This window comes from Notechis scutatus, chromosome 5 (assembly GCF_049901735.1).
Source record: "Notechis scutatus isolate UNSWTSFEM ecotype Mainland chromosome 5, rNotScu1.2, whole genome shotgun sequence".
Classification (NCBI taxonomy): Eukaryota; Metazoa; Chordata; class Lepidosauria; order Squamata; family Elapidae; genus Notechis; species Notechis scutatus.
The window spans coordinates 72,499,799-72,524,086 of record NC_142013.1 but is presented as its reverse complement, the minus strand read 5'-3'; the positions used below and the strand labels follow the sequence as shown (position 1 = coordinate 72,524,086).

The 24,288-nt window shown below is 40.9% G+C and overlaps 1 long non-coding RNA gene across 1 annotated transcript in view; it reads left to right on the top strand.

Moving 5' to 3' along the window:
* LOC148130532 (uncharacterized) overlaps window positions 1-24,288 on the top strand; it is a 137,662-nt gene continuing 113,374 nt past the window's right edge. The window contains exon 1 of the long non-coding RNA XR_015749862.1: window positions 1-34. This is a non-coding gene — a long non-coding RNA (uncharacterized LOC148130532). The remainder of the gene's footprint in view (window positions 35-24,288) is intronic.

The following is a 24,288-nucleotide window of genomic DNA, read 5'->3' as shown; positions in this document are numbered from 1 at the left end:
CAACTAGCCTATTTCTTTTCCTTGAATGCACTAGGTAAGTTTTGGAGCTAACATATATATTTCCAAGTATATTTCAAATTTTGAGTACTGAGGATGTGTTTCTAAAATGGCAGCCATAGGGTGGGCAGTAGGGAGGCTGATGGCTGCTGCATTTGACCTTTTCCTTCCTTTTGAGGCATGCTGCCATTCTGATTTTGATTTGATTTTCAAAATATGTACATGAAACTTAAGTAGGATGCAAGCATTTTGTAAATAAAGATTACATGAAAGGCTCAGTGCTGCACTCAAAATATCTAGTTCTTGTTGTTTATTTACTGTGGCAAGAATATAAAAATATAAATAGATGTAGCAGGAGTTTGATTAATACAAGGGAGGCTGCTCAGCTTCTATTTTATTTTATTACGTTTATTTTATTATTTTATTTATTTTTCATTGGTCAGCTCAAGTTACCATACATGCCTAATATGGTGAAGATAAAATGACTGGCCCAAAGTCATCCAGCTGTTTTTCATTATCTAATATTCTCCTATTACCCTGCTTAAACCACATTTTGACTCTATTTTGTTAGCTAGTCAGCAAGTTTTATCATGAGCCCTATGCACTGGGAAAGGAAACGGAGTACAGTTACCTTTCTGTGAATCTCTTGCATTGTTTAGGGACAAACACAGTTATATTGAACAATTAGAATATAACAGTTCTTTCTATTTTTATGAAAATAAGAGGTAATGACAAGAGTTTCTGACTCTTTACTGGACCATTGCATGTAGGTTAAGAGGGGCTTCATCTTACTTTTTCTTTCTTACCTTAAATGCAGAGAGAGAATTCAATATTCAATATTAAGAGCCATGGTGCTGAAGTGGTTAGAATGCAGCACTGCAGGCTACTTCGGCTGACTGCCAAAAGCCAGCAGCTTGGCAGTTCAAGTCTCACCGGCTCAGGGTTGACTCAGCCTTCTATCCTTCCAAGGTCAGTAAAATGAGGACCCAGATTGTTCAGGAAAATATGTTGACTCTGTAAACCACTTAGAGAGGGCTGTGAAGTGGTATATAAGTCTAAGTGCTATTGCTATTCTGAACTTAAACAGCTGTGTGCTGATCCTGAGCAAAGTCAGGTATGCCAAAATCTCCTCTAATTACAGATGTGGGCAGATCATGGACCAAAAGTAGTCAGGGCTTCTATTTCCAGATGTTTCCAAAATTTTGCTGCTTTAATTGGGTTGCAAAAATACAATGCATTTTTTTATTTTGTCATATTTCAGGCATCCATTTTGTTGCATCATACTCTCTCACAATTCCTCCCCCAGCAGGGTTTGTTTTTGTTTTCTGAAACTAAAGATTGAAATGGTTACCATCCATCTCACAAAAGTTTTTATTGCTTTAATTCCTCAAATACACCAATACTTCTTCAACAGGCCAACCACTTGGTCCCACCCAATCTGGCAATATCGCATCATCTCATTTGCCAGATAAATGGAGCAAGAGATAGAGAGGCAGACAGACAGATCTCTCCCTTTTCCCGCCATAAAAATGCATTCCATGCTTTGCCTTTTTCAATTTAACACAGTCATTCTGAATTTTGCAAAAGGCTTTGCATAAGTTGAACAGACTGCATGGTGCAGGAAAATGGGTGGGCAGAAAGCAGCTGGTTTAGTCCTACATTCTTCTTATGCATATGTCATTTGAATGTCTGAATTGGCCTGTTATTTGTTTATTTACCATTTTTACTTTTCTCATCGGGACTTATATTATTAACTTCCACTAACAAACATTTTCCTACTGTTGAAGACAATATGGGGGGGGGGGCTGCATGTTTGTGGGGGAACTGCATTCTGAGCATGGTTAGAATAGGATAGGATAGGATAGGATAGGATAGGATAGGATAGGATAGGATAGAATAGAATAGAATAGAATAGAATAGAATAGAATAGAATAGAATAGAATAGAATAGAATAGAATTCTTTATTGGCCGAGTGTGATTGGACACACAAGGAATTTGTCTTTGGTGCATATGCTCTCAGTGTACATAAAAAGAAAAAAATACATTCATCAAGAATCATAAGATACAACACTTAACGATAGTCATGGGTTAGTAAATAAGCAATCAAATCATATTAGGAAACAAAACAATATGAATTGTAGAGATACAAGCAACAAGGTTATACTCATTAGTGGGAGGAGATAGGTAATAGGACAGATGAGAAGAATAATAGTAAAATACAGTCTTAGTAAATAGTTTGACGGTGTTGTGGGAATTGTTTAGCAGAAGGATGGCATTCAGGAGAAAAAAACTGTCCTTGTGTCTAGTTGTTCTGGTGTGCAGTGCCCTATACCATCATTTTGAGGACAGAAATTAAAACAATTTATGTCCAGGATGTGAGGGGTCTGTAGATATTTTCAGAGATATTTGTCTCATGCAGTATAAAGATCCTCAATGGAAGGCAGGTTGGTAGCAATTGTTTTTTCTGCAGTTCTAATTATCTGTTAAAGTCTGTGTCTGTCTTGTTTGGTTGCAGAGCCAAACCAGATAGTTATAGAGGTGCAGATGACAGACTCAGTAATTCCTCTGTAGAACTGAATCAGCAGCTCCTTGGGCAGTTTGAGCTTTCTGAGTTGGTGTGGAAACAGCATTCTTTGTTGTGCTTTTTTGATGACATTTTTGATGTTAGGTGTCCATTTTAGATCTTGTAATATGATAGAACCTAGAAACTTGAAGGTCTCTACTGTTGATACTGTGTTGTATAGTATTGTAAGAGGCAGTAGTATAGGAGGGTTTCTCCTAAAATCTACCACCATTTCTATAGTTTTGTTCCAGTTGCACCACAAGACTAGTTGTTCAAACTTCCTGTCTATATGCAGATTCGTCGTTGTCTCGAATGAGACCAATCACTATTGAATCATCTGAAAACTTCAGTACTTTAACAGAGGGATCTTTTGAGATGTGGTCATTGGCATAGAGAAATGGAAAGAGCATACAGCCCTGGGGGGTGGGGGCTGTGCTAATTGTACAGGTATCTGATGTGATTTTGCCTAGCCTCACCTTCTAGACACTTCTAAAGTAATAAAGAGGAGAATTGATAGCAAAGAGATTTATGATAAAGGAACAAAGTTATCATAATAAGGTCTGATATGTCCCAGAAAATCTAGTGCATTCTGAAAATGCTTCTACTGTTTTTCTTTATATTAAAAAAAAACCCTGAGAGAGGTTTGAGAAGTCTGACTGGCATCTAAATGAGTAAGTAATAACAGAAGATTTTTTTTTCTGGTTTAGAACCCCAGCTTCAGAAAGTCAGTGATAAAAATCACCTTGTAGGAGATATTGGGGGGGGGAGACAGGGACATAAAAAATAAATAAATAATAAGAAGAAAAAGAATTGGAGAAGATAACAACATATGCAAATAGAAATAAAACAACTGTGGTAACAGAAAGCACACGTAGTACCAATAGCAATAAGCACCTTGCATGCAATCCCAAAACAACTGAACATCATCAGCATTGACAAATTCACCATCAGTCAATTGCAAAAGATGGCTTTACTCAGAACAGCTTATATCCTGCGTCAATACCTCTAACACCATAAAATATCCACATCTGTCTATCCCTTGGGAAGGATTCCATAGGTTGATAAAAATACCAAGTCCAGTTTGAACATCTGACTCACTATGCAACAAGAAGCAATATCTGGAGCCCCTTTTCAATTTCACCTTCTACCCTGAGAGGGTTCAGTTTCAATTCAAGATACCTCCAGACAGAAAATAACATGAAACACTGGTTTGGCCTCCAGCATACATAATATATATAAGTTTGATTCATATCCTAAAGTCATAATAGTATTCAGAAAGATGTTTTTATTAAGCATAATTTCCAAGGATGAGTAATCCTGGGTTTTCCTTAAGGCTATGGTGCTAGACTAGATTTAAAAAAGGCCAACCATAGACATGATAAGGAGGTTCCATTGCCACAAGGTAAAATTTCAATGAAAAAGCTTGTCCTTACAAAGCAATCATAAAGATACTATTAAGTCAAATTAATTACCAAAGAAATTATTTTTTTACTACAGCATTGAAAAATTGCATGGGTTTACAGAAGGCCTTCTATTATAGAAACTGGTCCAATTTAGATTCACCTGATTGAAGTCATCCAGGGTGCTAGTTATTATTTGTAATCCCAACATCAATACCATTTAGAGATACTGTCAAGTACTGTGAGAATCAGAAAGGAGAAAGGACTGTTCATTTCATGTCGAAAGTTGCTTCATTGTGCCTTATTTCTTTTCTTTTCATAAGGCTCCATTCTTGGCATATTGTCTTATCAATGAATACGTACTATTGTTCCCTTAATATCCCATTGCTATTTGAAAGTGTGTTGGCATTGAAAGTGTGTGTGTGCTGTGGAGGAGGAGAGAAAAATCATTTTTTCATGTTAGTCCATTCAAAGTAACAACAAATTAAATAATTTGTAAAATGCATTTTATATTATCTGAGTTTTTTCCCAACGGTTTGCCCTTTTTCAACAAGTAAGCTCTTCAGTAAATCCTCTAAAGCAGGGGTGTCAAACACAATTTCACTGAGGGCCGCATCAGGGTGGTGTTTGACTTTGGGGGGCCGGGTGGCTGTGGCCAACTCAACGTCATTCATGTTGGGGGCACCTGTGGCGTCCCAAGCTCCATTTTTGGCTGTGATGGCCTCCTGCAACCCTCTGCCTGTGGTGGCCCAAGCACTCTGCCTGCGAAAATGGGTTCCTGAACTCCATTTCTGGCTGTGACAACCTCCTGCAAACCTCTGCCAGCGAAAGCGGAGCTCCATTTTCGCTGGCAGATGCACCGCAGGTCAGTCCTTCACTGTTTCCAAGGTGGCTCCGTGGGCCAAATCTAAGCACCCAGTGGGCCAGATCTGGCCCCTGGGCCTTGAGTTTGACACCCCTGCTCTAAAGCAATCAAATAACTATTACATAACTTCTTACTGGGTTTTTAAAAACCAGGTAGATTAAAGCATCAGGAAATAAAAGATGGACACAAAGTGGATTCAGACATTAAGTGATTTTACCCAATCATTATGGGATAAAATTAATGGATTTAGCACTATTCTGGTACAGTGCTAAACTTATGATTCAGAGTAACCTGAAATTTTACTGAGAAGTAAGGGGAGGCAGTTGTGAAGTGAAGGGAGAAGAAAACCTCTTCCTGGTGTTATAAATGTCAGAAGAGGCTATTTGGGGATAAATAAAGCAAATTAATGAATCAGTGGAACCACTTCACTCTACTTTTAGAAACAAGGGAACACCGTCACTTTGTGAAGCTGCTTCAAAGGAAACAGAATAACAAAGGAATTAAAACACAATATTCTAATACTTTCAAAAATCAAAAATTGTCAGAAAAGTAGTGTGAAATTTCTTAAAAGTAATAAATGACTTATACTGGATTTACATGCACTGATTGTAAACTCCAAAAGTAAATATATGTGAATCACTAAGGAAATCAGTGAGTGATTTTTTTAAAGACTGTACTTGAAACCATCGTTTTGTAAAAGGCCGGTAAGCTGTATTTTTTTGTTGCAATTCAATATATTTGTTAAAGCTGACTTGCTCTGCACTTTCTCTCGCAGCCAGGCAACAGAAACTAGGGAGGGTGGAGGAATGGTTGGAATGTATGGGGGGCTGGAAGGGAATTGAGGAATTCCTGTGCACCAGTCTGTGGCCTGGGAGAATCTCGATACCTCAAGGTCGAATGATGAGAGTCTTCTGAGCTGAGCAGACTGTTTCCCAAAACAAAGAGATTACACTGGATTGGTGGACACTGAACAGTGGGTGACACAGAGAGGAAAAAAGGGGAATGTAGCTATGCAATCTTTGTGTGAAAAGTCAGAACTGGGTTTGCTTTCTACAGTAATACTCTTAGTAAAATAATGTCCCAGGAGTTTCTTTTGCTGCATATGCCAGTGGGATGGTTGACATTAAGCCACTTCTCATGTGGCCTACCAGAATCCAACCAGGAGGCCAACAACACGGAGATGCTGGTGGCAGACAAAGATTCGAGGAGAGGAAGAAGCTAGGAGAAATCCTGGCTCGGGAAGCACTAATGAGGCTCTAAGCCAGTGGTTCCCAAGCTTTTTTTGGCCATGCCCCACTTAAGTATCTCTAAAATCCTGATGCCCCCCTCCATGACATATAATTCTTACTATTCAAAAAGTGAGCTCCTACTCATGCGGAGGAAGCCTAAAAGGTCATTAACTTGGTTTAAACAAGGTTCCAAAGAACATGGCATCCATGACAGAGAAAAATAAAAGAACAAAAGACAGTAGAAGTCCTGAGGGACTTAAAAAATAATAGTAATGAAAAAACAGCAAATAAAGTTTCAAAACATACAATAAACTGAAATGCATAAATATAAAATAATTTTAATGAAAACTTTTTCTGTAATACTTTGATCATATTAATTACTATACATATTAAAATAAAGGTACCTAACAATCCCAAATACAATTTCAGTTCACCTCAAGATCATATTTACAATGCAATCTTATGTGTGTCTACTCAGAAGTAAGTGCCATTGTCTTGAATGGGGCTTACTCCCAGGAAAATGTACATACACAGGCCTGGCAAGGACTAAGTATGTGTGGTCCAGTCCCAGATTGCTCTGAGGGGAAAAGTCTTGTAAAACACGGCCTGGGAAAATGCAGACTAAAAATAACTCTAAATCTAACAATTTCTTACTTAAACTCGGGTCTTGGTTCTGTGTCCTCACTGCTGGGCTTCCCTCAGCAGCCACCCACTCTGTCTCCCCACAGAGCAGCTCTCACTACAACCACCCAGCAGCAAAGCCCACAGGAAAGAGAGGGACTCTGCCAGTCCCATGATCCTTAGTGAGAACACATCTGATTGGCTGGCAGGTGCTCCCTCCTCCCTCAGCTGGGATATCCTTTTCAGACCAGGCCCTAGGAAATGCACTTTAACAAAGACAACAATAGGTAAATGAAACACAGCTGTTTCATCACAAATATATAAGGACAGTTCTCGGGCTTTCAAAAATTCCGTTAATAGCTCATTTTCGAATTGCCCCCATTGAAAATCAAATTGCCCCCCTGTGGGATGTGGGCTCCACATTGGGAACCTCTCCTCTAAACTGCAGAAGGGCACAACCAGCCAGCGTGCATCCCAAACAGAAAGCCCATTGTGCAGTGAATGCGGATAAGGTGGTGGAAGCCAAGGAACCTCCCGATCCCTCGGGAGTCAACATGGTCCAAAGGAGCAGATGAAAAATGAGGCAACTGGCTGAGTAGGACAAACCAGTCCGGTGGGCTCAATACGTCAACCATTTCAACTTCACTCTCTGCTATCTAACGAGGGGCGGGGGATTTCCTGGCAGATGCTCATTTCCAGATAACACAGCGCAACAGTGCCCAAGAGGATGTCGTTAATTCCATCATCCCATCCAGATAGCTCACAGTGCCAGCCCTCAGGAGGCAGCAGAGGGCACCACCATTGTAGCCAGCCAAAGATCGAACACAACCATTAAGAGATGCTTTGATGGGTGGTTAGTGATTTCAACAGCATAGAGGTGATCTGTCGATGAAGAAGGGACTGGCATGGATGGGGACTGGCTAGCCAGAGGACTCTAATCCTACAATGAAGTCACAATGCTCAGGCAGCAGGGCATTTTGGATTTTTAAAAACTCTCCACCTAGTGAAGTGGAAGTTCTGGTGGCCAAAGATGAAAAAGGACATAGAGGCCTATATAGCTAGGTGCTCCATGTGTGCTTCGATTAAACAGTTGCCTGGCAAACTCCCAGGACTGTTTCAGTCAGTGGCCAATGTCACAAATCCCTGGGAAGAAATCTCTATGGACTTTATTGTGGAGCTGCCAGAAAGTACTGGGAATACCATGATCTGGATTATTACTCACTTGTTTTCCAAACAAGCCCATTTTGTGGCATGTCCCAGGATTCCTTAAGCCTGATTCTTGGCTAAGCTATTCATGCAGCTTGTATATCAGCTGCATGGGGTCCCAAAGCATATCATCTCGGACTGGGAAGTGCAAATTCATGTTAAAGTTTTGGTGGGAATTCCTGCATTTGATAGGCTCCTCCCAGGGACTTAGCTCTGCCCTTCATCCTCAAACAAACAGGCTTTGTGAATGTATGAACTCAGTCCTAGAGTAATACCTGTGGTGTTGTGTGAGTTATCACAAACCAATTGCACTGAGCTTCTGCAATTCACAGAATATGAATATTATATGGTCTATAATAACTCAGTGCATAGCAGCACTAGAGTTATTCCTTTCCGAGTGACCACTGAGTTAGAGTTTGTGTCTATGTCAGAACTCCCTCAGGAGAGACCCTTTTCAGTCTCATGGGCTGAATGGCTGGATACTTTGCAAGCCACATGGGTCACAATGTGAAAGGCGCTAGAAAAAGTGAGGGAAGTACAGAAGAGACAAGCAGACAGGAAGAGGGCACCCCAGAGGGACTTCAGAGTAGGAAAGTATACCTGTCCATGAAGTTTTTGAATCTGAGGCAACCCTGCAAAAAACTGGGACCCAAGTACAAAGAACCTTTCCCAATTGTCCTGATCATAAGTCTGGTGACAGTGGAATTAGAGCTGCCTAAAAGCCTCAGGCACATCCATCCAGTGTTTCATTGTAGTCTGTTGAAACTTTTCCATAGCTTGTTGTTAAGGCCTATTACGAAGCCGCCGCCACCCTCTCATCCTAGTGAAGGAAGAGGAACAATTTGAGATCAAGGAAACCTTTGACTCCATGTACTATAAACGGAAGTTGCAGAGGGATGGTGGCAAAAGATGTTAGGGCATCTAGACTTATTCACAAGTTCCATGCCAAACATTCCACCTGGTAGGATATGTCAATACAGAAATTTCTGTGTAATGTAACCTCATGTATATTTGCTGTTTTGTAGGGCTAATCTTTCTTCTGGAGGGTGGACGTGTCAAGAGTAATTGTAATAGTCCAGATCACACTCTGCACTTTCGTTCACAGCCAGACAACAGAAACTAGGGAGGGGGATTGGAATGATTGGAATGTATGGGAGGGGATTGAGGAATTCCTGTGCACCAGTCTGTGGCCTGGGAGAATCTTGACACCTGAAGGTCAAACGATGAGAGCCTTCTGAGCTGAGCAGACTGCTTCCATATAAGAGGCCCTGTGAATAGCAGGAAGTCAAAAACTGATTCATCTGATCTACCGGGGGGAAACAAATCTATTCCATGCCATTTAACCTCTTGTTTTACAGGATGCATTGTGGACTTTATATTGGGTGATAACAATGCAGGAAATATTATATTTACAGATTTGTATATATCTAAAAGAGAGGTGGAAAACGTGAGAACTTAATGATGTTTTAGACTTCAGTTTCATTAACTCCAGTTATCACAAATATCGGATTATGGAAGTTATACTCCAAAACACCAGAGACTATCTCTGATCTAAATGGTTTGAAATGGAAATTGTGGATAAAATTATAGCTAGACTTGCCAACTTTTAATGTTAAAATTGCTGTCATTCTACTAGAGACAAGACACCCAAACACATGCAGAATAGAATAGAGGGAGGGGGGGCAGGTATAATTTGTTGTATCGCTAAATTATGGAGCCAACTCGGGAACCCTAAGTCAATCAATAGCTATAAACACTTAAAATCATGCTTAAATTGTGATGGTCTATGATCTAAATTTGGGTTTCTGAAGGAACCCGATTCCTTCCTTCTAAAGATAGAACAAAGCCATATTGCTTCACTTCACAGCCTCTTCTGGATATTAAATAGAGGCTTTCCAGTAATGGGAAGTGCCTTATTGAGGCAAGACATGTTACTCAACGATCTGCAGAATGTCACTTTCGTAACACTGATGGGCTTCATTGAGATAAATCAAAGGCAACTTGCACAGGCCTAATATCATACCCATATAACTATTTTCTTATAGCTTTTTGTCATAACCAAATATCAAATATGCAACAGCTGTCGTGCTATAATACAGCAGGTTCATTTTGACCATTTTGATGGAAACTTCTAAAATGATAGTAACTAGACTTTACAACGTCTCTGAAAGAACAGGCACTCCATTTGCTACAGATTGCTCTCTAAAAGTGGCATATTGCTAACTCACAACCATACTTCATTTAATTATTCTCCTCTTGCTTTGAATTTAAGAAGCAATTTCAAGCACAGAGTCTAACAATCCTTCATCTTAACTGACAGATAAAATAAGGATTGATCTGGAGCTCTGTTATCGGCTTCAGAGGCCTAAGGCCTCTGATGGCAAAATGGAGGCTGGGGTAACACACAGGTCAATCCAGAACCCTTTTCTCAGCTGCAAAGGCCTTTCCTGAAGGCCTCTGACAGTGAAATGGAGTGGTCATAACTACAGGATACTACCTGTAGTTTGTATCCTTCTCTCAGTACATTCCAGTCATGAGTTTCATCCCACCAAGTTTCAGTAAGACAGCTATATCACATCTCCATTCATGCTTTAAGTTCACCCTGGTTTTTCCCTAAATGATGAGCATTAGTGTATACACATTTGAGTCCTTTATGGGTCTTCTGTATGTTTTTTATATCTCCTATGTTGTTATTGGGATTCCCATCATTTCCATCACTCACTACTTCATTACGTTTTTCTTTTTTTTGTTTCTTCTTTCTCTTTACTCCCTACCTCCTTATGTGATTGGTTATCTAATGGTTTTTGCTTGGAATTAGGTTTTGAAGGTCATGAAGTTTGTCCTTCCTCCCTCAATTTTAGTATAAAGCACTTCTGTGGGGTTGGTTATTTTAGTAAGGTACTCAGTTACAGCTTTGATTTTTGCTCCAGGGAGACAATATAACACCCCAGATTGACTGCTTGCTCTGCAGTTCTTCACCAAGTTGGATTTGCAAGAGGCATATTACTGAGGGGATGAGTGGTAAACAGTTTTCAATTGTCCCTTAGAATGCTTTCAGTTCTGGGTCCTCCCTTTTGGACTGCAAGGGGCCCCTGCTGTTTTTATGCAGCTAATAAATGAAGTACTGCATGAACATGTGTACAAGAAGGTGTTAGTTTACCTGGTGACATTTTAATCTTACTGAGACAATGGTAGAACACATAAAACTAATCAGAGCTGTGCTCAGGAAGCTTTGAGTCACCAAACTATATGCCAAGCTGTCCAAATGCAAATTCATCAGAGTAAAATTGACTATCTGGGCTACTGCATCTCCCATGAGGGGATAGAAATGCACCCTGAAAAGGTGTGGACAGTGCTAAAGTTGGCTGTTCCCTGCACCCAGAAGCAACTACAAAACTTCCTGGTATTTGTGAACTTTTACTGCCAGTTCATGCCCTCGTTTGCCCAGATAGCTCCAGCCCCCACATTACCAACCTGCTAAAGGCAAAAGTGGAGGGGAAACCCAAACCCAGCCAGCTGCTTAAATGGACTATGGAATGCCAGGCTGCAGTCAAAAAGCTTAAGCACTTGTTCACAATGGAGCCAGTGCTGAAACACCCAGACCCCAATTCATCCTTCAGGATGCCAGTGATGTTGAAATGGACACAGCGCTTCTACAGAAAAACGAGCAAGGAGTCCTGCAGCCCTGCACCCACGCTTTCAAAAAGCTAAATGAGATGGAGCAGAGATGGGCAGAGTGGGAGAAGGAAGCTTTTGCAGTGTGCTGGGTGCTCCTAACTTGGAGGCATTTTCTTGAACATAGGGGTCAAACTCAATGGGTGCGGCACATGGGGCGCTTAAATCCGCCCATGGGACCAGCCTGGAAATAGCAAAGGACTAGCCCCTGGTGCCTCTGGCAGCCAAAATGGTGTGTGTGTGTGTGGGGGCACGTGTGGCCTCCGTGTGGCCCATTTTGAGATTGGATGGCCTCCTGCAGCACTTTGCTGCCTGAAATGGGAGGTGGAGGGGGGGTTGGCCAGCAGGGTGCTGTAAGAGGTTCCATCCTGTCTCCCCCTCCACCCAGCTGGCCCATGGAGAGAACTACAATTCTGATCTAGCCGTCGAAATTTGACACCCTGTTCTAGGGAAAACTCCATTTAAAGTGTGGACTTACCATAACAATTTTGAAGCCTTGAAAACTCCCTGGAGACTATCACCCAAACAGGTTCAGTTGCATCACCACTTTAACCGATTCAACTTCACATTTAGGTGCCTCCCATGGGGGTAGGAACTTTCTAGCAGATTCTTCATCCAGCCTGCCGCAATGCAATAGTTCAAAGGCAGAAGTCATTAAACCAGTCGTTCCCTCCAGGCAACTGGCAGCTCCAGTCACCACCTGGGCACAAGCCAAAATGAAAACCTAACTAGCTGGTAATTTAAATGGTACTCTAAAGTCTTACATACATTGGGGGGGGGAGAAACCCTGTATTTGGTAGTCTGGAAAGACTTCCCCCTTCCCCTCAGAAATTGAACATATTGAAGCCCCCAAACTGCTTAAAAATTCCATGACCGATATCCAGATAAGCTGCATTGAAGTGTTTTATTAATTGAGAAATTTCGTGTATCTCTCCCACCCACCCCTTTTTTCCCCTCTTTTGCAGGACTAATGTCTCTGTTAAGGGGGGCAGAATGTCAGCTCTGCCTGGCTCGGCTTGGTGCCCCACAGGCATCAAAAGAAGAATGGGGGGGGGAATAAAAGGGGAAAGGAGGAAAGGGCAGTAAAACTTTGTGTATACATGATAGGAAATCGGGAAGGGGAAATGACAGCTGATAAGACCAGAGCAGCCAGCCAGGCACCCTGAGAAATATGCAGATTACCCCCAAACATCTCAGTGTTCTGAAAACATCTTGGGGAGCTCAGCTTCCTACCCTGTTTCTCCAACAATACGGCCTCCCCCAATAGGAAGTCCCAGCATGTTTTATAGGCATGAAATGAAATTAAGCCCCTCCCCCCAAATTAAGGCCTATATTAAAACATGCGAAATTGGGGGGAAATGGCGGGGGGGGGGTTGCTGTTAGGAAGTACTTTTGTTGCACACCCGGATATGGTGCTGCCTGCGTTGACCCTGATACAAAGTGCCCCACCAACGCCGAGGTCAACATCCAAGCTGTCGCCGCCCGCCTGCCCGAAGATTCAAGGGGGGGGGGGAATTAAGTCACCCCCGAAAAGACGGCCTAGCCATTTTTCGGGGCTCAAAAAATAAATAAGACCCGGCCTTATTATATGAGAAACACGGTAGAAACAGACTGGTCATGGGGGGAAGGAATGAGCTGGGAGTAAACCTACACCTTATTTTTGTATCTAGCAAGTGTGGTAGATTTCAGAGTTGCCTTGACTTTACTGCAACCAACATCCTTAGTAAAAGAACCCTTTGCTTTAACCAAATGGCGTCAAAAGCTTTTCTATCCGGAGGGATTGGACTGGGGCAGGTCTCACATTAAGCCAGACCTGCCTGCCCCAGTCCAATCTCTATCAAAAGGAACTGAAGGGTTTCAGCATCCTTCCTCTCTCTCTCTCTCTTTCTGAAGTGGCTGACATTGGGAAACTCTACCAGTGCCCCAAAAGGGCTGGACTACAAACAGCACTGAGGCACACAAGAATAGGCACCAAGTACCAGATCCATAGAAACAGGGGTCTACCACACTAGACAGACCCTGAGGTGCAGACTATGTAGTGAGGCCTCAGACAGTCTAGATCAGGGGTGTCCAACCTTGGCAACTTTAAGACTTGTGGACTTCAACTCCCAGAGTTCCTCAGCCAGCTTTGCTGGCTGAGGAACTCTGGGAGTTGAAGTCCACAAGTCTTAAAGTTGCCAAGGTTGGACACCCCTGGTCTAGATCCTCCCCACATCCAGTTGGAAGATTTCACTGAATGTTGTGGAAAATAACAGGGTTAAGAGCCTGTAGGACTTCCAGATACAGGTAGGCAGGTACTGAAAGTACAGGTATGATCAACCAGAGATCATGGTAATAAACAAGGACCAGAAGACTGCAGTAGTGATAGTTGTAGTAGCGCCAAGTGACAGTAGCAGCAGAAAGAAAGAGTATGAGAAGCTGGCCTGAAGAAGGTACTGGAGAGGATGTGGAAAGCAAAGGCCAAAGTGTTTCCAGTGGTAGTAGGATCATTCAGGTCTGGTTTGTGCCTCCTAAGCTGGAAGAGTAACTTCAACAGATCCTAGGAGCAACGTAACAGCTCTATGTCCAGAAGAGTGCAGCACTAGGTGGGGTGTGTGTGTGAGGAGGCGGGGGGGGAGAGAGAGAGAGAGAGATTCTTTGACCTTTGGCCAACAAATTGGAAGTTGTTTTTACAGGCAAATTAACTTATGACATTTCTTTTCTGACAGCTTGTTTTTCATGAAAAATAGGATTGGTAAATAGATTCGATTTATGACACAGTTGCCTCTATAACATATTGCACTGCACAGTCAATTAGGTTGCAAAGAGTCATCTCTAGGTTTCTATTCAATTCATTAAAAAGTCACGCCTCCGTTCTCCCACTTCCCCATCCCTTTTTCTTATCAGCAACCAAGTCCTGGTAGTTCCCATAAGATCTCAAGATGAGGGCATCCAGCCAATTGGCTTTAAAGCAAATCTTCAAATAAAAAAACAAGCATATGCAAAGGAGGATATTTAGGGAAACAATGTTCTTCAGGCAGAAAAGGGGAAAAAAAGACAATTATTTGCAGAAATAAGAAAGAAGGATGCAAGAAAAGAGAAACTAACAATGGGTAGGTCTTGCTAAAGAAACACACATGTGCAAGCCCTTTCCCAATATTCTGTTCTCCCAGCTCCCCCCTCGCCCCCCTCCAAAAAGCAGTAAGTTTAAGATGATTTGAAGCAGAAGGAGGAAAAGGAAGGAAAAGCTCTTGATTGCACTTCCTGTTATGACCTCGCAACAGTGTTTCAAAACCTCCTGAGGACTGCAAAGTCCCGAGCTATCAGGAGAAAAATAAGCTTGCTTGCTACTCACTATCTCTCTCAAGCCTAGCTAGTAATATTTCTGCTTTGACTAATTCAGTTATTAAATCTTCTGTTTCTTGCCTCCTACCATACTTAATTGTAGTTTCCCAAACCTGGGAAATCTACTCAAAGAATCATTCAGACTTGACAAGTGTCTTTTAAGGGGTGTTTCTTTAAAGACACCTGAAGATGCGTGACAATAAGGCTGATTCTCTTCCTTTTTAATTAAAAGTTCTTTGACAGATTGACCGTTTTAAAGCCCAGTTTAGTATCCAGTGCACAAGCAAAAATGTATCTGTTGTAGCAAAACTATCAAACACATTGGTGACTTCATGAAACTGTCATAACTGTCCTGGAGTAATCCATAAAATTTCAGACCATGGCAAAATTGTTCTTGAAGATGCTAAACAAGCCTCAATTACTTTTTTCCATGGTTTTCTATGACTCTGAATCTCTTATCTTAGGCAGGAATTTCACTTCAAACTCTTAAGAGTGAACTAAACACTTGATGCAATGTTTACTTTCCTAATGTAATTGTTATTCTAGCATTCATGGAAGCAGTGGAATATTGTGGCAGAAACCATCAAGAATATTTGATCTGGATAAAAGCTAATACTAAGATAAAATAACATAAAGGAAAGATCCCTGATTAATGAGGCAGATCTGAAATTGAAGGAGCAAATCTATCTTATAAAGATCTGGTATTTTTATTATTTTAATCTCATAACAAGGTTTATTTTTAAGAGCATTCAGAACGATATGCCAACTAATCCATTCTAGCTTGAAAACTATTTTTTTTCTTATAGCATGCCTCACAAATCATAGTGAACTCAAAAGAAATAAGTCACATTATTATATGTAAGCTGTGTTTTTATAGGCCTGTTGTGATCTATGATTTATGGCTTATGGGGAAAGTCCTATTTGAACTATATATTCAGCAATCTCTTCAATACTTGAAAGATATTGTATAAGAGAAGTCTAGTAAACAAGTATTAGTAAAAGCAGACAAATTTACGACTTTGTTTCATGGTGAAAAGTCATATTGTGCATTCAAGCTACAGAACACATTGCAAATGCAATTACATTTAGAAGAGCATTCAAAAGCTTTTGGAGGGAAGTCCCCAAAACTGATATTGTTCAACTGGGATGCTGACAGCCTGCTCTGAATTATTGGAGAAAGGGGGAGCAGAAATATGTTCCACTTCCTTTCACTTGAATGTCAGCCTTTGATTCAATCAGTTGACCTAGTCCAATCTGGGAGCAAGTACAGAAAATGACTAGACAACCTTCCTGACCCTGCCATCATCTAGATTAGAAGTGATCAGGGGTGGGATTCTACTGGTTCGGACCGGTTCTATAGAACCGGTTGTTATGATTCTGCACAGTTCAGACAACTAGCAAATCATGCCCCGGCTGGTCCCGCCCCTCTCTGTTCACCCCTTCCCTCCCCGCCCAGTTAGTCCTTATCACGCATGTGCAACATTGTGCATTCCCAACATCACTGACTGCATTCCCCCGCCCAGTCACTCCTTAAGGTATTTCTTTTTTTCCTCTCCCAACAATCAGCTGTTCTGATGATCAGCTGTTCCAGGATCCCCCTTGCTGTCTTACTGCTTCACCCAGGCAGCTTCCCTGAAGCCCTGGAGGCAAAATGGGATACACAGGGGTGGGTGCTGCACGTCCCCCTCCCTCCAGTTTTTGCCTTCCTGGGCCCCAGGAAAGCCTTCTGGGAGCAAAAATGCCCCCCCAGGAGGCTTCCTTAAGGCCTAGGAGGCCCAAAAATGGGGTGAGGAACTGCAAAAAAGAAGCCACACCCACCCAGTCACATGGCCATGCTCACCTAGCCACGCCCACCTAGCCACACCCACCTAGCCATGCCCACAGAACCGGTTGTTAAAAAAATTGAATCCCACTCCTGGATGTGATGAGCTATACATTTCACCATCTTCACAAAGCTCAACCCATCTAGAGGAAAGTATATTGGCAAAGGAAGGAACAAAGTAAACTGTTATGGCCAACTAGAAAATCCTGAAGTTATGGTTAAAATTGCAGCAATGACATTTTATGAACAGGTCAGTTTGAGCTATTGCTTGCTTCAAGTACTTGTGTAACCCTCTGGTACACTGAAGGAAATGACTGTAATTCTCCACAGACCAAAGCTCACAATCAGATGTTACATTTTGTTGCCTAACGGCAGTTTGGTGTTGTCAGCCTGTGTTCTTGGGGGAGTAAATGGGGCTGTTACAGGATACCACATATGTTGCAGGCAAAGAACTCCTCCCTTGGGCAGGTTGCCAGCACTTCCTGCAACTGCAGCTATCAGCTTCTGGCCTAAAGATGAGCACTAAAGTGAATGAGACACGAATCTGGCAAGAATATTCTCAAGGTTCCACCACTGCCATACAAAAGAAGCGATGAACTCTCTTTACAGTTATGACCAGCTCACTAAAATACTGAACAGTAGGAGATGTTAGAAATGTTCAACCTAGAAAAGAACAGCTATTATGAAATGTGCCATGAAAAAAAAGCAGTGATATAATTTGATCATCTGAAATGCAGCATTCCTTTTGATTCACATAACCATGAATATTATCCCTTCTGGGGCTGGCGTTATTCAAATGCTAGGGTGAAACAGATGATTAATCTCTGAAGAGGAAGTTCATGTGTAGAGAAACATGGGGGAAGAAAGTGCTATATTCAGTTGTAATCCCAGTTAAAACTTCCTCCTTTTCTTTTTAACTAAGCTTTTGGTATACTTAAACATGATTTGGATATAATTTAGTAAAGGGAAAGTACCAACAACGGTGGTGGATGGAGTGCCAGGAACACACTCCACATAGCAAACATGATGTCAGAAAAGTTACAAAAAACCCTACAATACTATAGCTAAAAAAACTGTAATAAAATACACAACGGGATAACAAGGATGCATTGCACATTTTTGTGGATTTCTTTAATTAGTGCCAAAGTAGTTAGGAACCCTCTTTTTCTCTATTTTTTAAATTTATACTGTAGCCCCAGAAACATACTTATTGTTTTTTCTAGAATTATAGAGGCTCTAAGAAATTTGAAAATAGTGCCGTCCTCTGGTTTCAAGCACCTTGACGTTTTCACAGAGGAAGTCGAAGTAAGTGTTTCTTGAGACTTGTTCTCCCAATGCTTAAATTGTGCAATGGATAACTATTAGAATTTTTTGTTTTGAGATTATTTATGAAAACAACTACTGTATATGTTCAGAATGATCACTCACATGCCACCAGCTACCTTTTTTCCATATAAATCCTCATCCATTCAGTAATGTTTCAGAGCACTACCTATGTAGGAATTTGCACTAAAATCAAGTCAAAGAAGTAATTAATGTCTATATCAGGGTGTCCAACCTTGGCAACTTTAAGACTTGTGGACTTCAACTCCCAGAATTCCTCAGCCAGCAAAGCTGGCTGAGGAATTCTGGGAGTTGAAGTCCACAAGTCTTAAAGTTGCCAAGGTTGGACACCCCTGGTCTATATGCTTTAAAATAACCTATGTATTTCTCACTAATCTCTTATTCCTCTTTTCTCAGTCAGCTACAGGTCGTTGCAAGGCTATTTCAGAATATAAAATTCTGCTCAGTTCCTTTTTATTTTGAGTCATTCTAGAAAATCATGATGATCCTGTGACCCTATCTATATGACACAGGAATGATGATAGGAAGAAGAGAATTCACAACTCTTGACTGAATACAATTTTGTGATTCATTTATCCTTACATGGCACTACTGTATAATATTATAGTTGAAACAAGATGCAGAAGCTTTGTCTGATGAGAAAATTAAACGTTGAAATGAATTACAGTAATGAAAAACTATCCTTAGCTGTAATTCTTGCGATGTGCTAGACTGTCTGGCACAGAAATATCTTTCCTCTGTGTAGAATTGGCATCACAGTTCTCTGCGAACAGCATTCCCCAACTGCTGAAAAGGATCTTTTCAGTCACCATCTACCTAATTTCACTTAAGTTAAAAAAAAAAAAAGCTGGTTTGATGATAAGCACTATTGGGACATTTTCAAGGGAGAAGATTATCATTTTAGGTTCCTAATCTCTGGAAATGGACCAGAGGCTGGCTATTAATTATTGGTAAGATGCATTTCATATAACAAATCTATTTAGTAGTTGAACTGCCACATTCTCTCCTAATGGAAATTTCCAAAAATATTTCTGGGGGGAAAAAAAGCTATGGAAAGAATGTTATTTTAAACAACTGCAAATTGGCTTGGAGCGTGTTTATAATATAACTATAGTTTTTTTTTCTAAAAAAATATTAATATGAAACTAAAGCCTGATCTTATTTTTCATAGTCTGCATTGTACATGTGCGTACACTGCTGATTAATTTTATAAATATGGGTTATATGTACCATTTATTAAATGTAATCATTGCTATCAAAATTTTGTATCATCATCTCAGTTTTCCCCATCTGCTGAGTCTTCAAGGGTGAGCTCAAGGACAAGCAATGGCTAATGCAGATGCTTGATGGAGGAGAAACAAAGGAGAAATTGGTGTATCCTAGGCTGCATCAATGGAGGAATAGAATCAAGATCATGTGAAGTATTAGTATCACTATATACTGCTTTGATAAGGCTACACTTGCAATACTGTGTCCAGTTCTGGTCACCATAATACAAAAAGATGTTCAGACTTTAAAAAGAGTACAAAGAAGACCAACGAAGATGATTAGGGATCTGGAGGCTAAATGTGATGACCCGGGGCATGGCACAAAAGCAACAAAGTCACAAAAGTAGGTAAAGTCCCTTTAATAACTCCAACTTGGCCCCCAATGTCCAGTTATCATTGGCTGTAGAAAAAAACTCTCACAAGAACAGTTGTTAAAATTCAGTCCAAACCCAAAGTACATATAAATTATAAATAAAGAACCAACACAAACCATGCTGCAGCAGTTAACAAGACAGGGCAGGACAAGGAATTGCAGACTTCAAAAGATAATGAAACACACACAGTTGGGAGGACGCCAGAACCCAGACAAGACTTGACAAACCAAAATAATTCATGCTTCGCTTCCAGCAAGGTGCTGTGCACAAACGCCCTTTTTAAATCCTGTTTTCCCAGCTGCTGGGAATGAAGGGAATCAGGGCCCTTTCCCCCCCCGTAACCCACATAACTCATGTTGCTCCCTTCTCCGTTCCTCCCTGCATGCCCTAGGGTGAAGAGGGGGTGGCCCTGGGTCTTCTCTGAATGTCCAGCCGGATTTTGCCCTTCCCCAGCCCTTCCTCAGCCACTGGAGCCACATTCCCACTCCCCATCAGCTGCTCGACCTCCCCCTCGGAGGACACTAAAATGTATGATGAATGGTTCCAGGAATTGGGTATGTGTAGTCTAATGGACAGAAAGACTAGGGGTGACATGATAGCAGCCTTCCAATATTTGAGAGGCTGTCTTTGAAGAGGGGACAATTCAAAGCACCTGAGGACAAGACAAGAAGTAATGGATGGAAACTCATCAAAGAGAGATCCAACTAGAACTAAGGAGAAATTTCATGACAGTGAGAACAATTAATCAATGAATGGGTTGCCTTCAGAAGTTGTGGGTGCTCCATCACTGGAGGTTTTTAGAAGTGATTGGACAATGATTTATCCAAAATAGTATAGAGCAGGGGTGTGAAACTCAAGGCCCGGGGCTGGATCCGGCCCCTGGGGTTCTTAGATCTGGCTCACAGGGCCACCCTAGAAACATCAAAGGACCAGACCGTGGTGCCTCTGCCAGCAAAAACAGAGCTCGGGAGTGCCATGTGCTCCCTTCCAGGCACTGTTTTCAGCCACAACAACAATGGAGCTCCATTTTCGCTGGCAGAGAGCTGCAGGAGGCCAAAAATGGGGCTCTGGGGACCACGGGCAGAGCACTTGGGCAACCACAGGTGCCGCCGACACGAGTGACACCAAGCTGGCCATGCCCACTCTGGCCCCGAGGTCAAATCAAGTTTGACATCCCTTTGTAGCGTATCCTGCTTAGGCAGGGTGTTGGACTAACAGACACTCTCACTTAATTCTGTGCATTTTTGCCTTGGTTTTTAAGCAAATCACTGTAGTTGTTAAGTGAATCATGTTGTCTTTAAGTGAATCCAATTTTTTGTTTGCTTTCCAGAAGCTGTCTAGAAAGATTACAAATGATGATCACATGACCCCAGGACATTTCAACTGACTTGCAAATATATGCCGGATGCCAAGCAACCAAATTTTGATGATGCATCCACAGGGATGCTGTGTTGGTCATAAGTGTAAAAAATAGTCATATGTCACATTTTTCAGTGCTGTAACTTTTGAACGGTCACTAAATGAAAGATTGTAAGTTGAGGACTACCTATACTTGCCTGCCATTCCATTAATTTCATTTGTTGCAGGATAAGAAAATAAAATGGGATGGGATTGCAAGCCAAGCATATACTGTGGCCTTGCTAACAATATACTCCATGTCGAAGAGAGCTAAAAGTTTAGAAAAGCTAATTTTAAAAAGCACACTATCAAATGTTGTGCAGTTGGACTATATTGACAAAGGCTTTTTCCTATGGAACCCCAGGTACAAAGGATCTGGACAGTCAGCAACAAAAATGGTCCTTAATTCCAGCAAAGGATCATTTCTATTCAGTTTATCATGCAATCATCTGCTAAGTTTCTTGAAAGTCACTGGGACACTCTTTCTATAAATATTCTTAAAATGACAGTCTTTAGCTTATCTGGGTCCGGTGGACATGTCTTCCTCTATGTACAGTATATTCATTCACAGGCCTATTCTATACATTTAAGGCTACAATAGAAGAGATAATAAGAACCACATAGTTCAGCCTTTTGTTTCCCTAGCAGCCAATCACATGCTTGTAAAAGGAAAAACAAAATGTGTCAATGACACTCCCGCTTCTGTCTCCAACACTCAGCAACTTGCTGCCTCCAAGAGTATAGCCTGATTATAGCTATTATACGATGAGCCATTGACTGTTTTATCCTCAGATCCTTGTCTTAATTACCTTTAAAACCTACCATTAGCAAGTGAACATCACTTTAGGGTGAAATAACCAAATCATGGTTTAATACGTGCTATGTTATGTATTATATCTCCCTGGAATCCTCCATATGCTGACAAGAAAAGGATGAAAACCGCTCCCTGCCCACATTTCCTGCTACACACAAGGTATTATGTTACATGTCTTCCCCATTTGGTCAGCTAAAAGTCTTCATATATTGTACCCTAATCCCAATCCCCTCTTTTATCAATTGTACTATTTTCATAATGTCATTTTGGTGTCCTTTTCTTTTATATCTCTTACTGTTAAAGTATCCAGAAAAGAGGTAAAGTCATATATGTTCATTCAAGCATGTATTTTACAGCCTAATCTTATGGACTGTGCTAAGGAATAAACTGGAAGGAAACAAAAACACAGTCCTTGCTCTGATCTTCTGGCAGGAAAAGTAGTATTACATCTTAATTAAACTCCCCAAAGCAAGATGACAGTACCATCTAATGATACTTACTAAAGCCAAGGATCTTTATGGCCTCACAATGTTTTTCCCCCACATTCAATGTAGCCTCTGCAATCTAAAAATGATTCTCTCAGAACTTTCTCTTTTGAAATCAGAGTGTAAGCTGTATTCCATGTTCTTGCCTGACAATGGTAGGTATTCATTTGCTTTGCAAAAAGAGAACACAATGGGTTAGTGGTTTTCTTCCCAGGCTGAGCCTGTCATATCTGGAGTTAAAGCGAAAGGAAGCAGCTGCTCAGAAGTATTTGTATCTTCAAAGCAGGAAAAAACAGTTCCGTTTTCCCTCTAGTTTTTCAGAATGCTGCTCCATGGTTGTCCTCATTGTTATAAGCAATGGAATTCTCCGACATTGCTATGATCTGCATTACAATTTGTCTGCCTTTTTTTTTTACTATCTCAAATTCTTGAGTAACGAGAACATTTTGGCTGCCTTCCAAAATGAAGTTTGAAATCTCTCTTCCACCCCCTCCTGACTAAATGTTTTGATCTCTTTTGACCAGCATAGAGGGGAAATGAAACTGTGAGAGTGAAAATAGTTATTTGAAAATGAAGGTTTTGGAGCCTCTGAATGAAAGGACTCAGATAAGCCTGCAACACAATTAAGCTGTTGCCAAATTATACAGAACACAGTTTCCCTTCCCTTCCCCTAGAAAAAAAAACAACCATTTATTGATGCAAAATGTATAATTTGCTAAAAACTAAATTGCTAAAGTAATATCATTAATTCAATTGTGGGAAATGTGCGAGGTTATCTATATAATTTTACCACAGGTATGTTTACCAGCACATTTTCTGGCCTAGTTGGCTTCCATACCTTTTAGCTCTGGATGCTTTGACATTCAGCAGAAACAGGAACACAGGAAGTTGCTTCATATTGAGTCAGACCATTGGTTTTGATCTAACTCAGCACTGTCTTCATGGAGAAACAGCTTTTGTATAGAATTCCAGCCAAGAGTCTTTTTCAGACTTCTCTAATGATAAAGGGGATTGAAGCAGAGACCCTTGATACACAAAGCATGTATTCTGGTTCTATCACTGAGTCGTGCTATTCCCCCATTATTTATCCTTCTGCTGATGTTGAAAGAGTTTCGCAATTTTTAACTTTCAGTTTCAACAAGCCTCTATATAACTAGAGATCCTTGGCATAAGGCACAAATTCTAGCTCAGTTTATCTTCATAAAGGGTCTCTAATCTTTTCTTGCTCTTTAACACTTGTTTACAAACATCCACTATTAAAGAATGAAGTGTAATTCCAAAATTATACACCAATTTGGCCAGTCAAAACAGAGGGCTGGCTACTTCAGCTGGCTAAGTTTTATGAAAAATGCAGTTGCAACCGGCTCAGGAAGTCCTGGGTCATAATTTAAAAATGTGTAAAGAGGATTGTATTATTTGAGATATGTATCCTCTAAGCATTTTTATCCTGGCTTTCATATATGCTTTTGATTATTTTCTCTTGAAATTATATTTGGGGTTTGTATTTTAGAGGTCTGGCCCTTAGTGTGCAAATACAGTTGCAGCTGAAAGAGAGGAACACTTGAATACCATGATGTCTATTAATTAGCTAATCTTTATTATACTTAAGGTATTTCTAGGAACTTCCACCTTCTATGTGGCCAAAAGATTGTGTTGAATGCATAATAAGTGATTCTCACATTTGCTTGTTTAAAGAAATCTCCATATACTGGTAGTTCTGCACAGTGGTGGGATTCAATTTTTTTTACTACCAGTTATGTGGGCGTGGTTTGGCTTGGTGGGTGTGGCTTGGCTTGATGGATGTGGCTTGATGGGCATGGCAGGGGTAGGATACTATAAAATCTCCATTCCCTCCCCATTCCTGGGGGAAGGTTATTGCAAAATCCCCATTCCTTTCCCACCG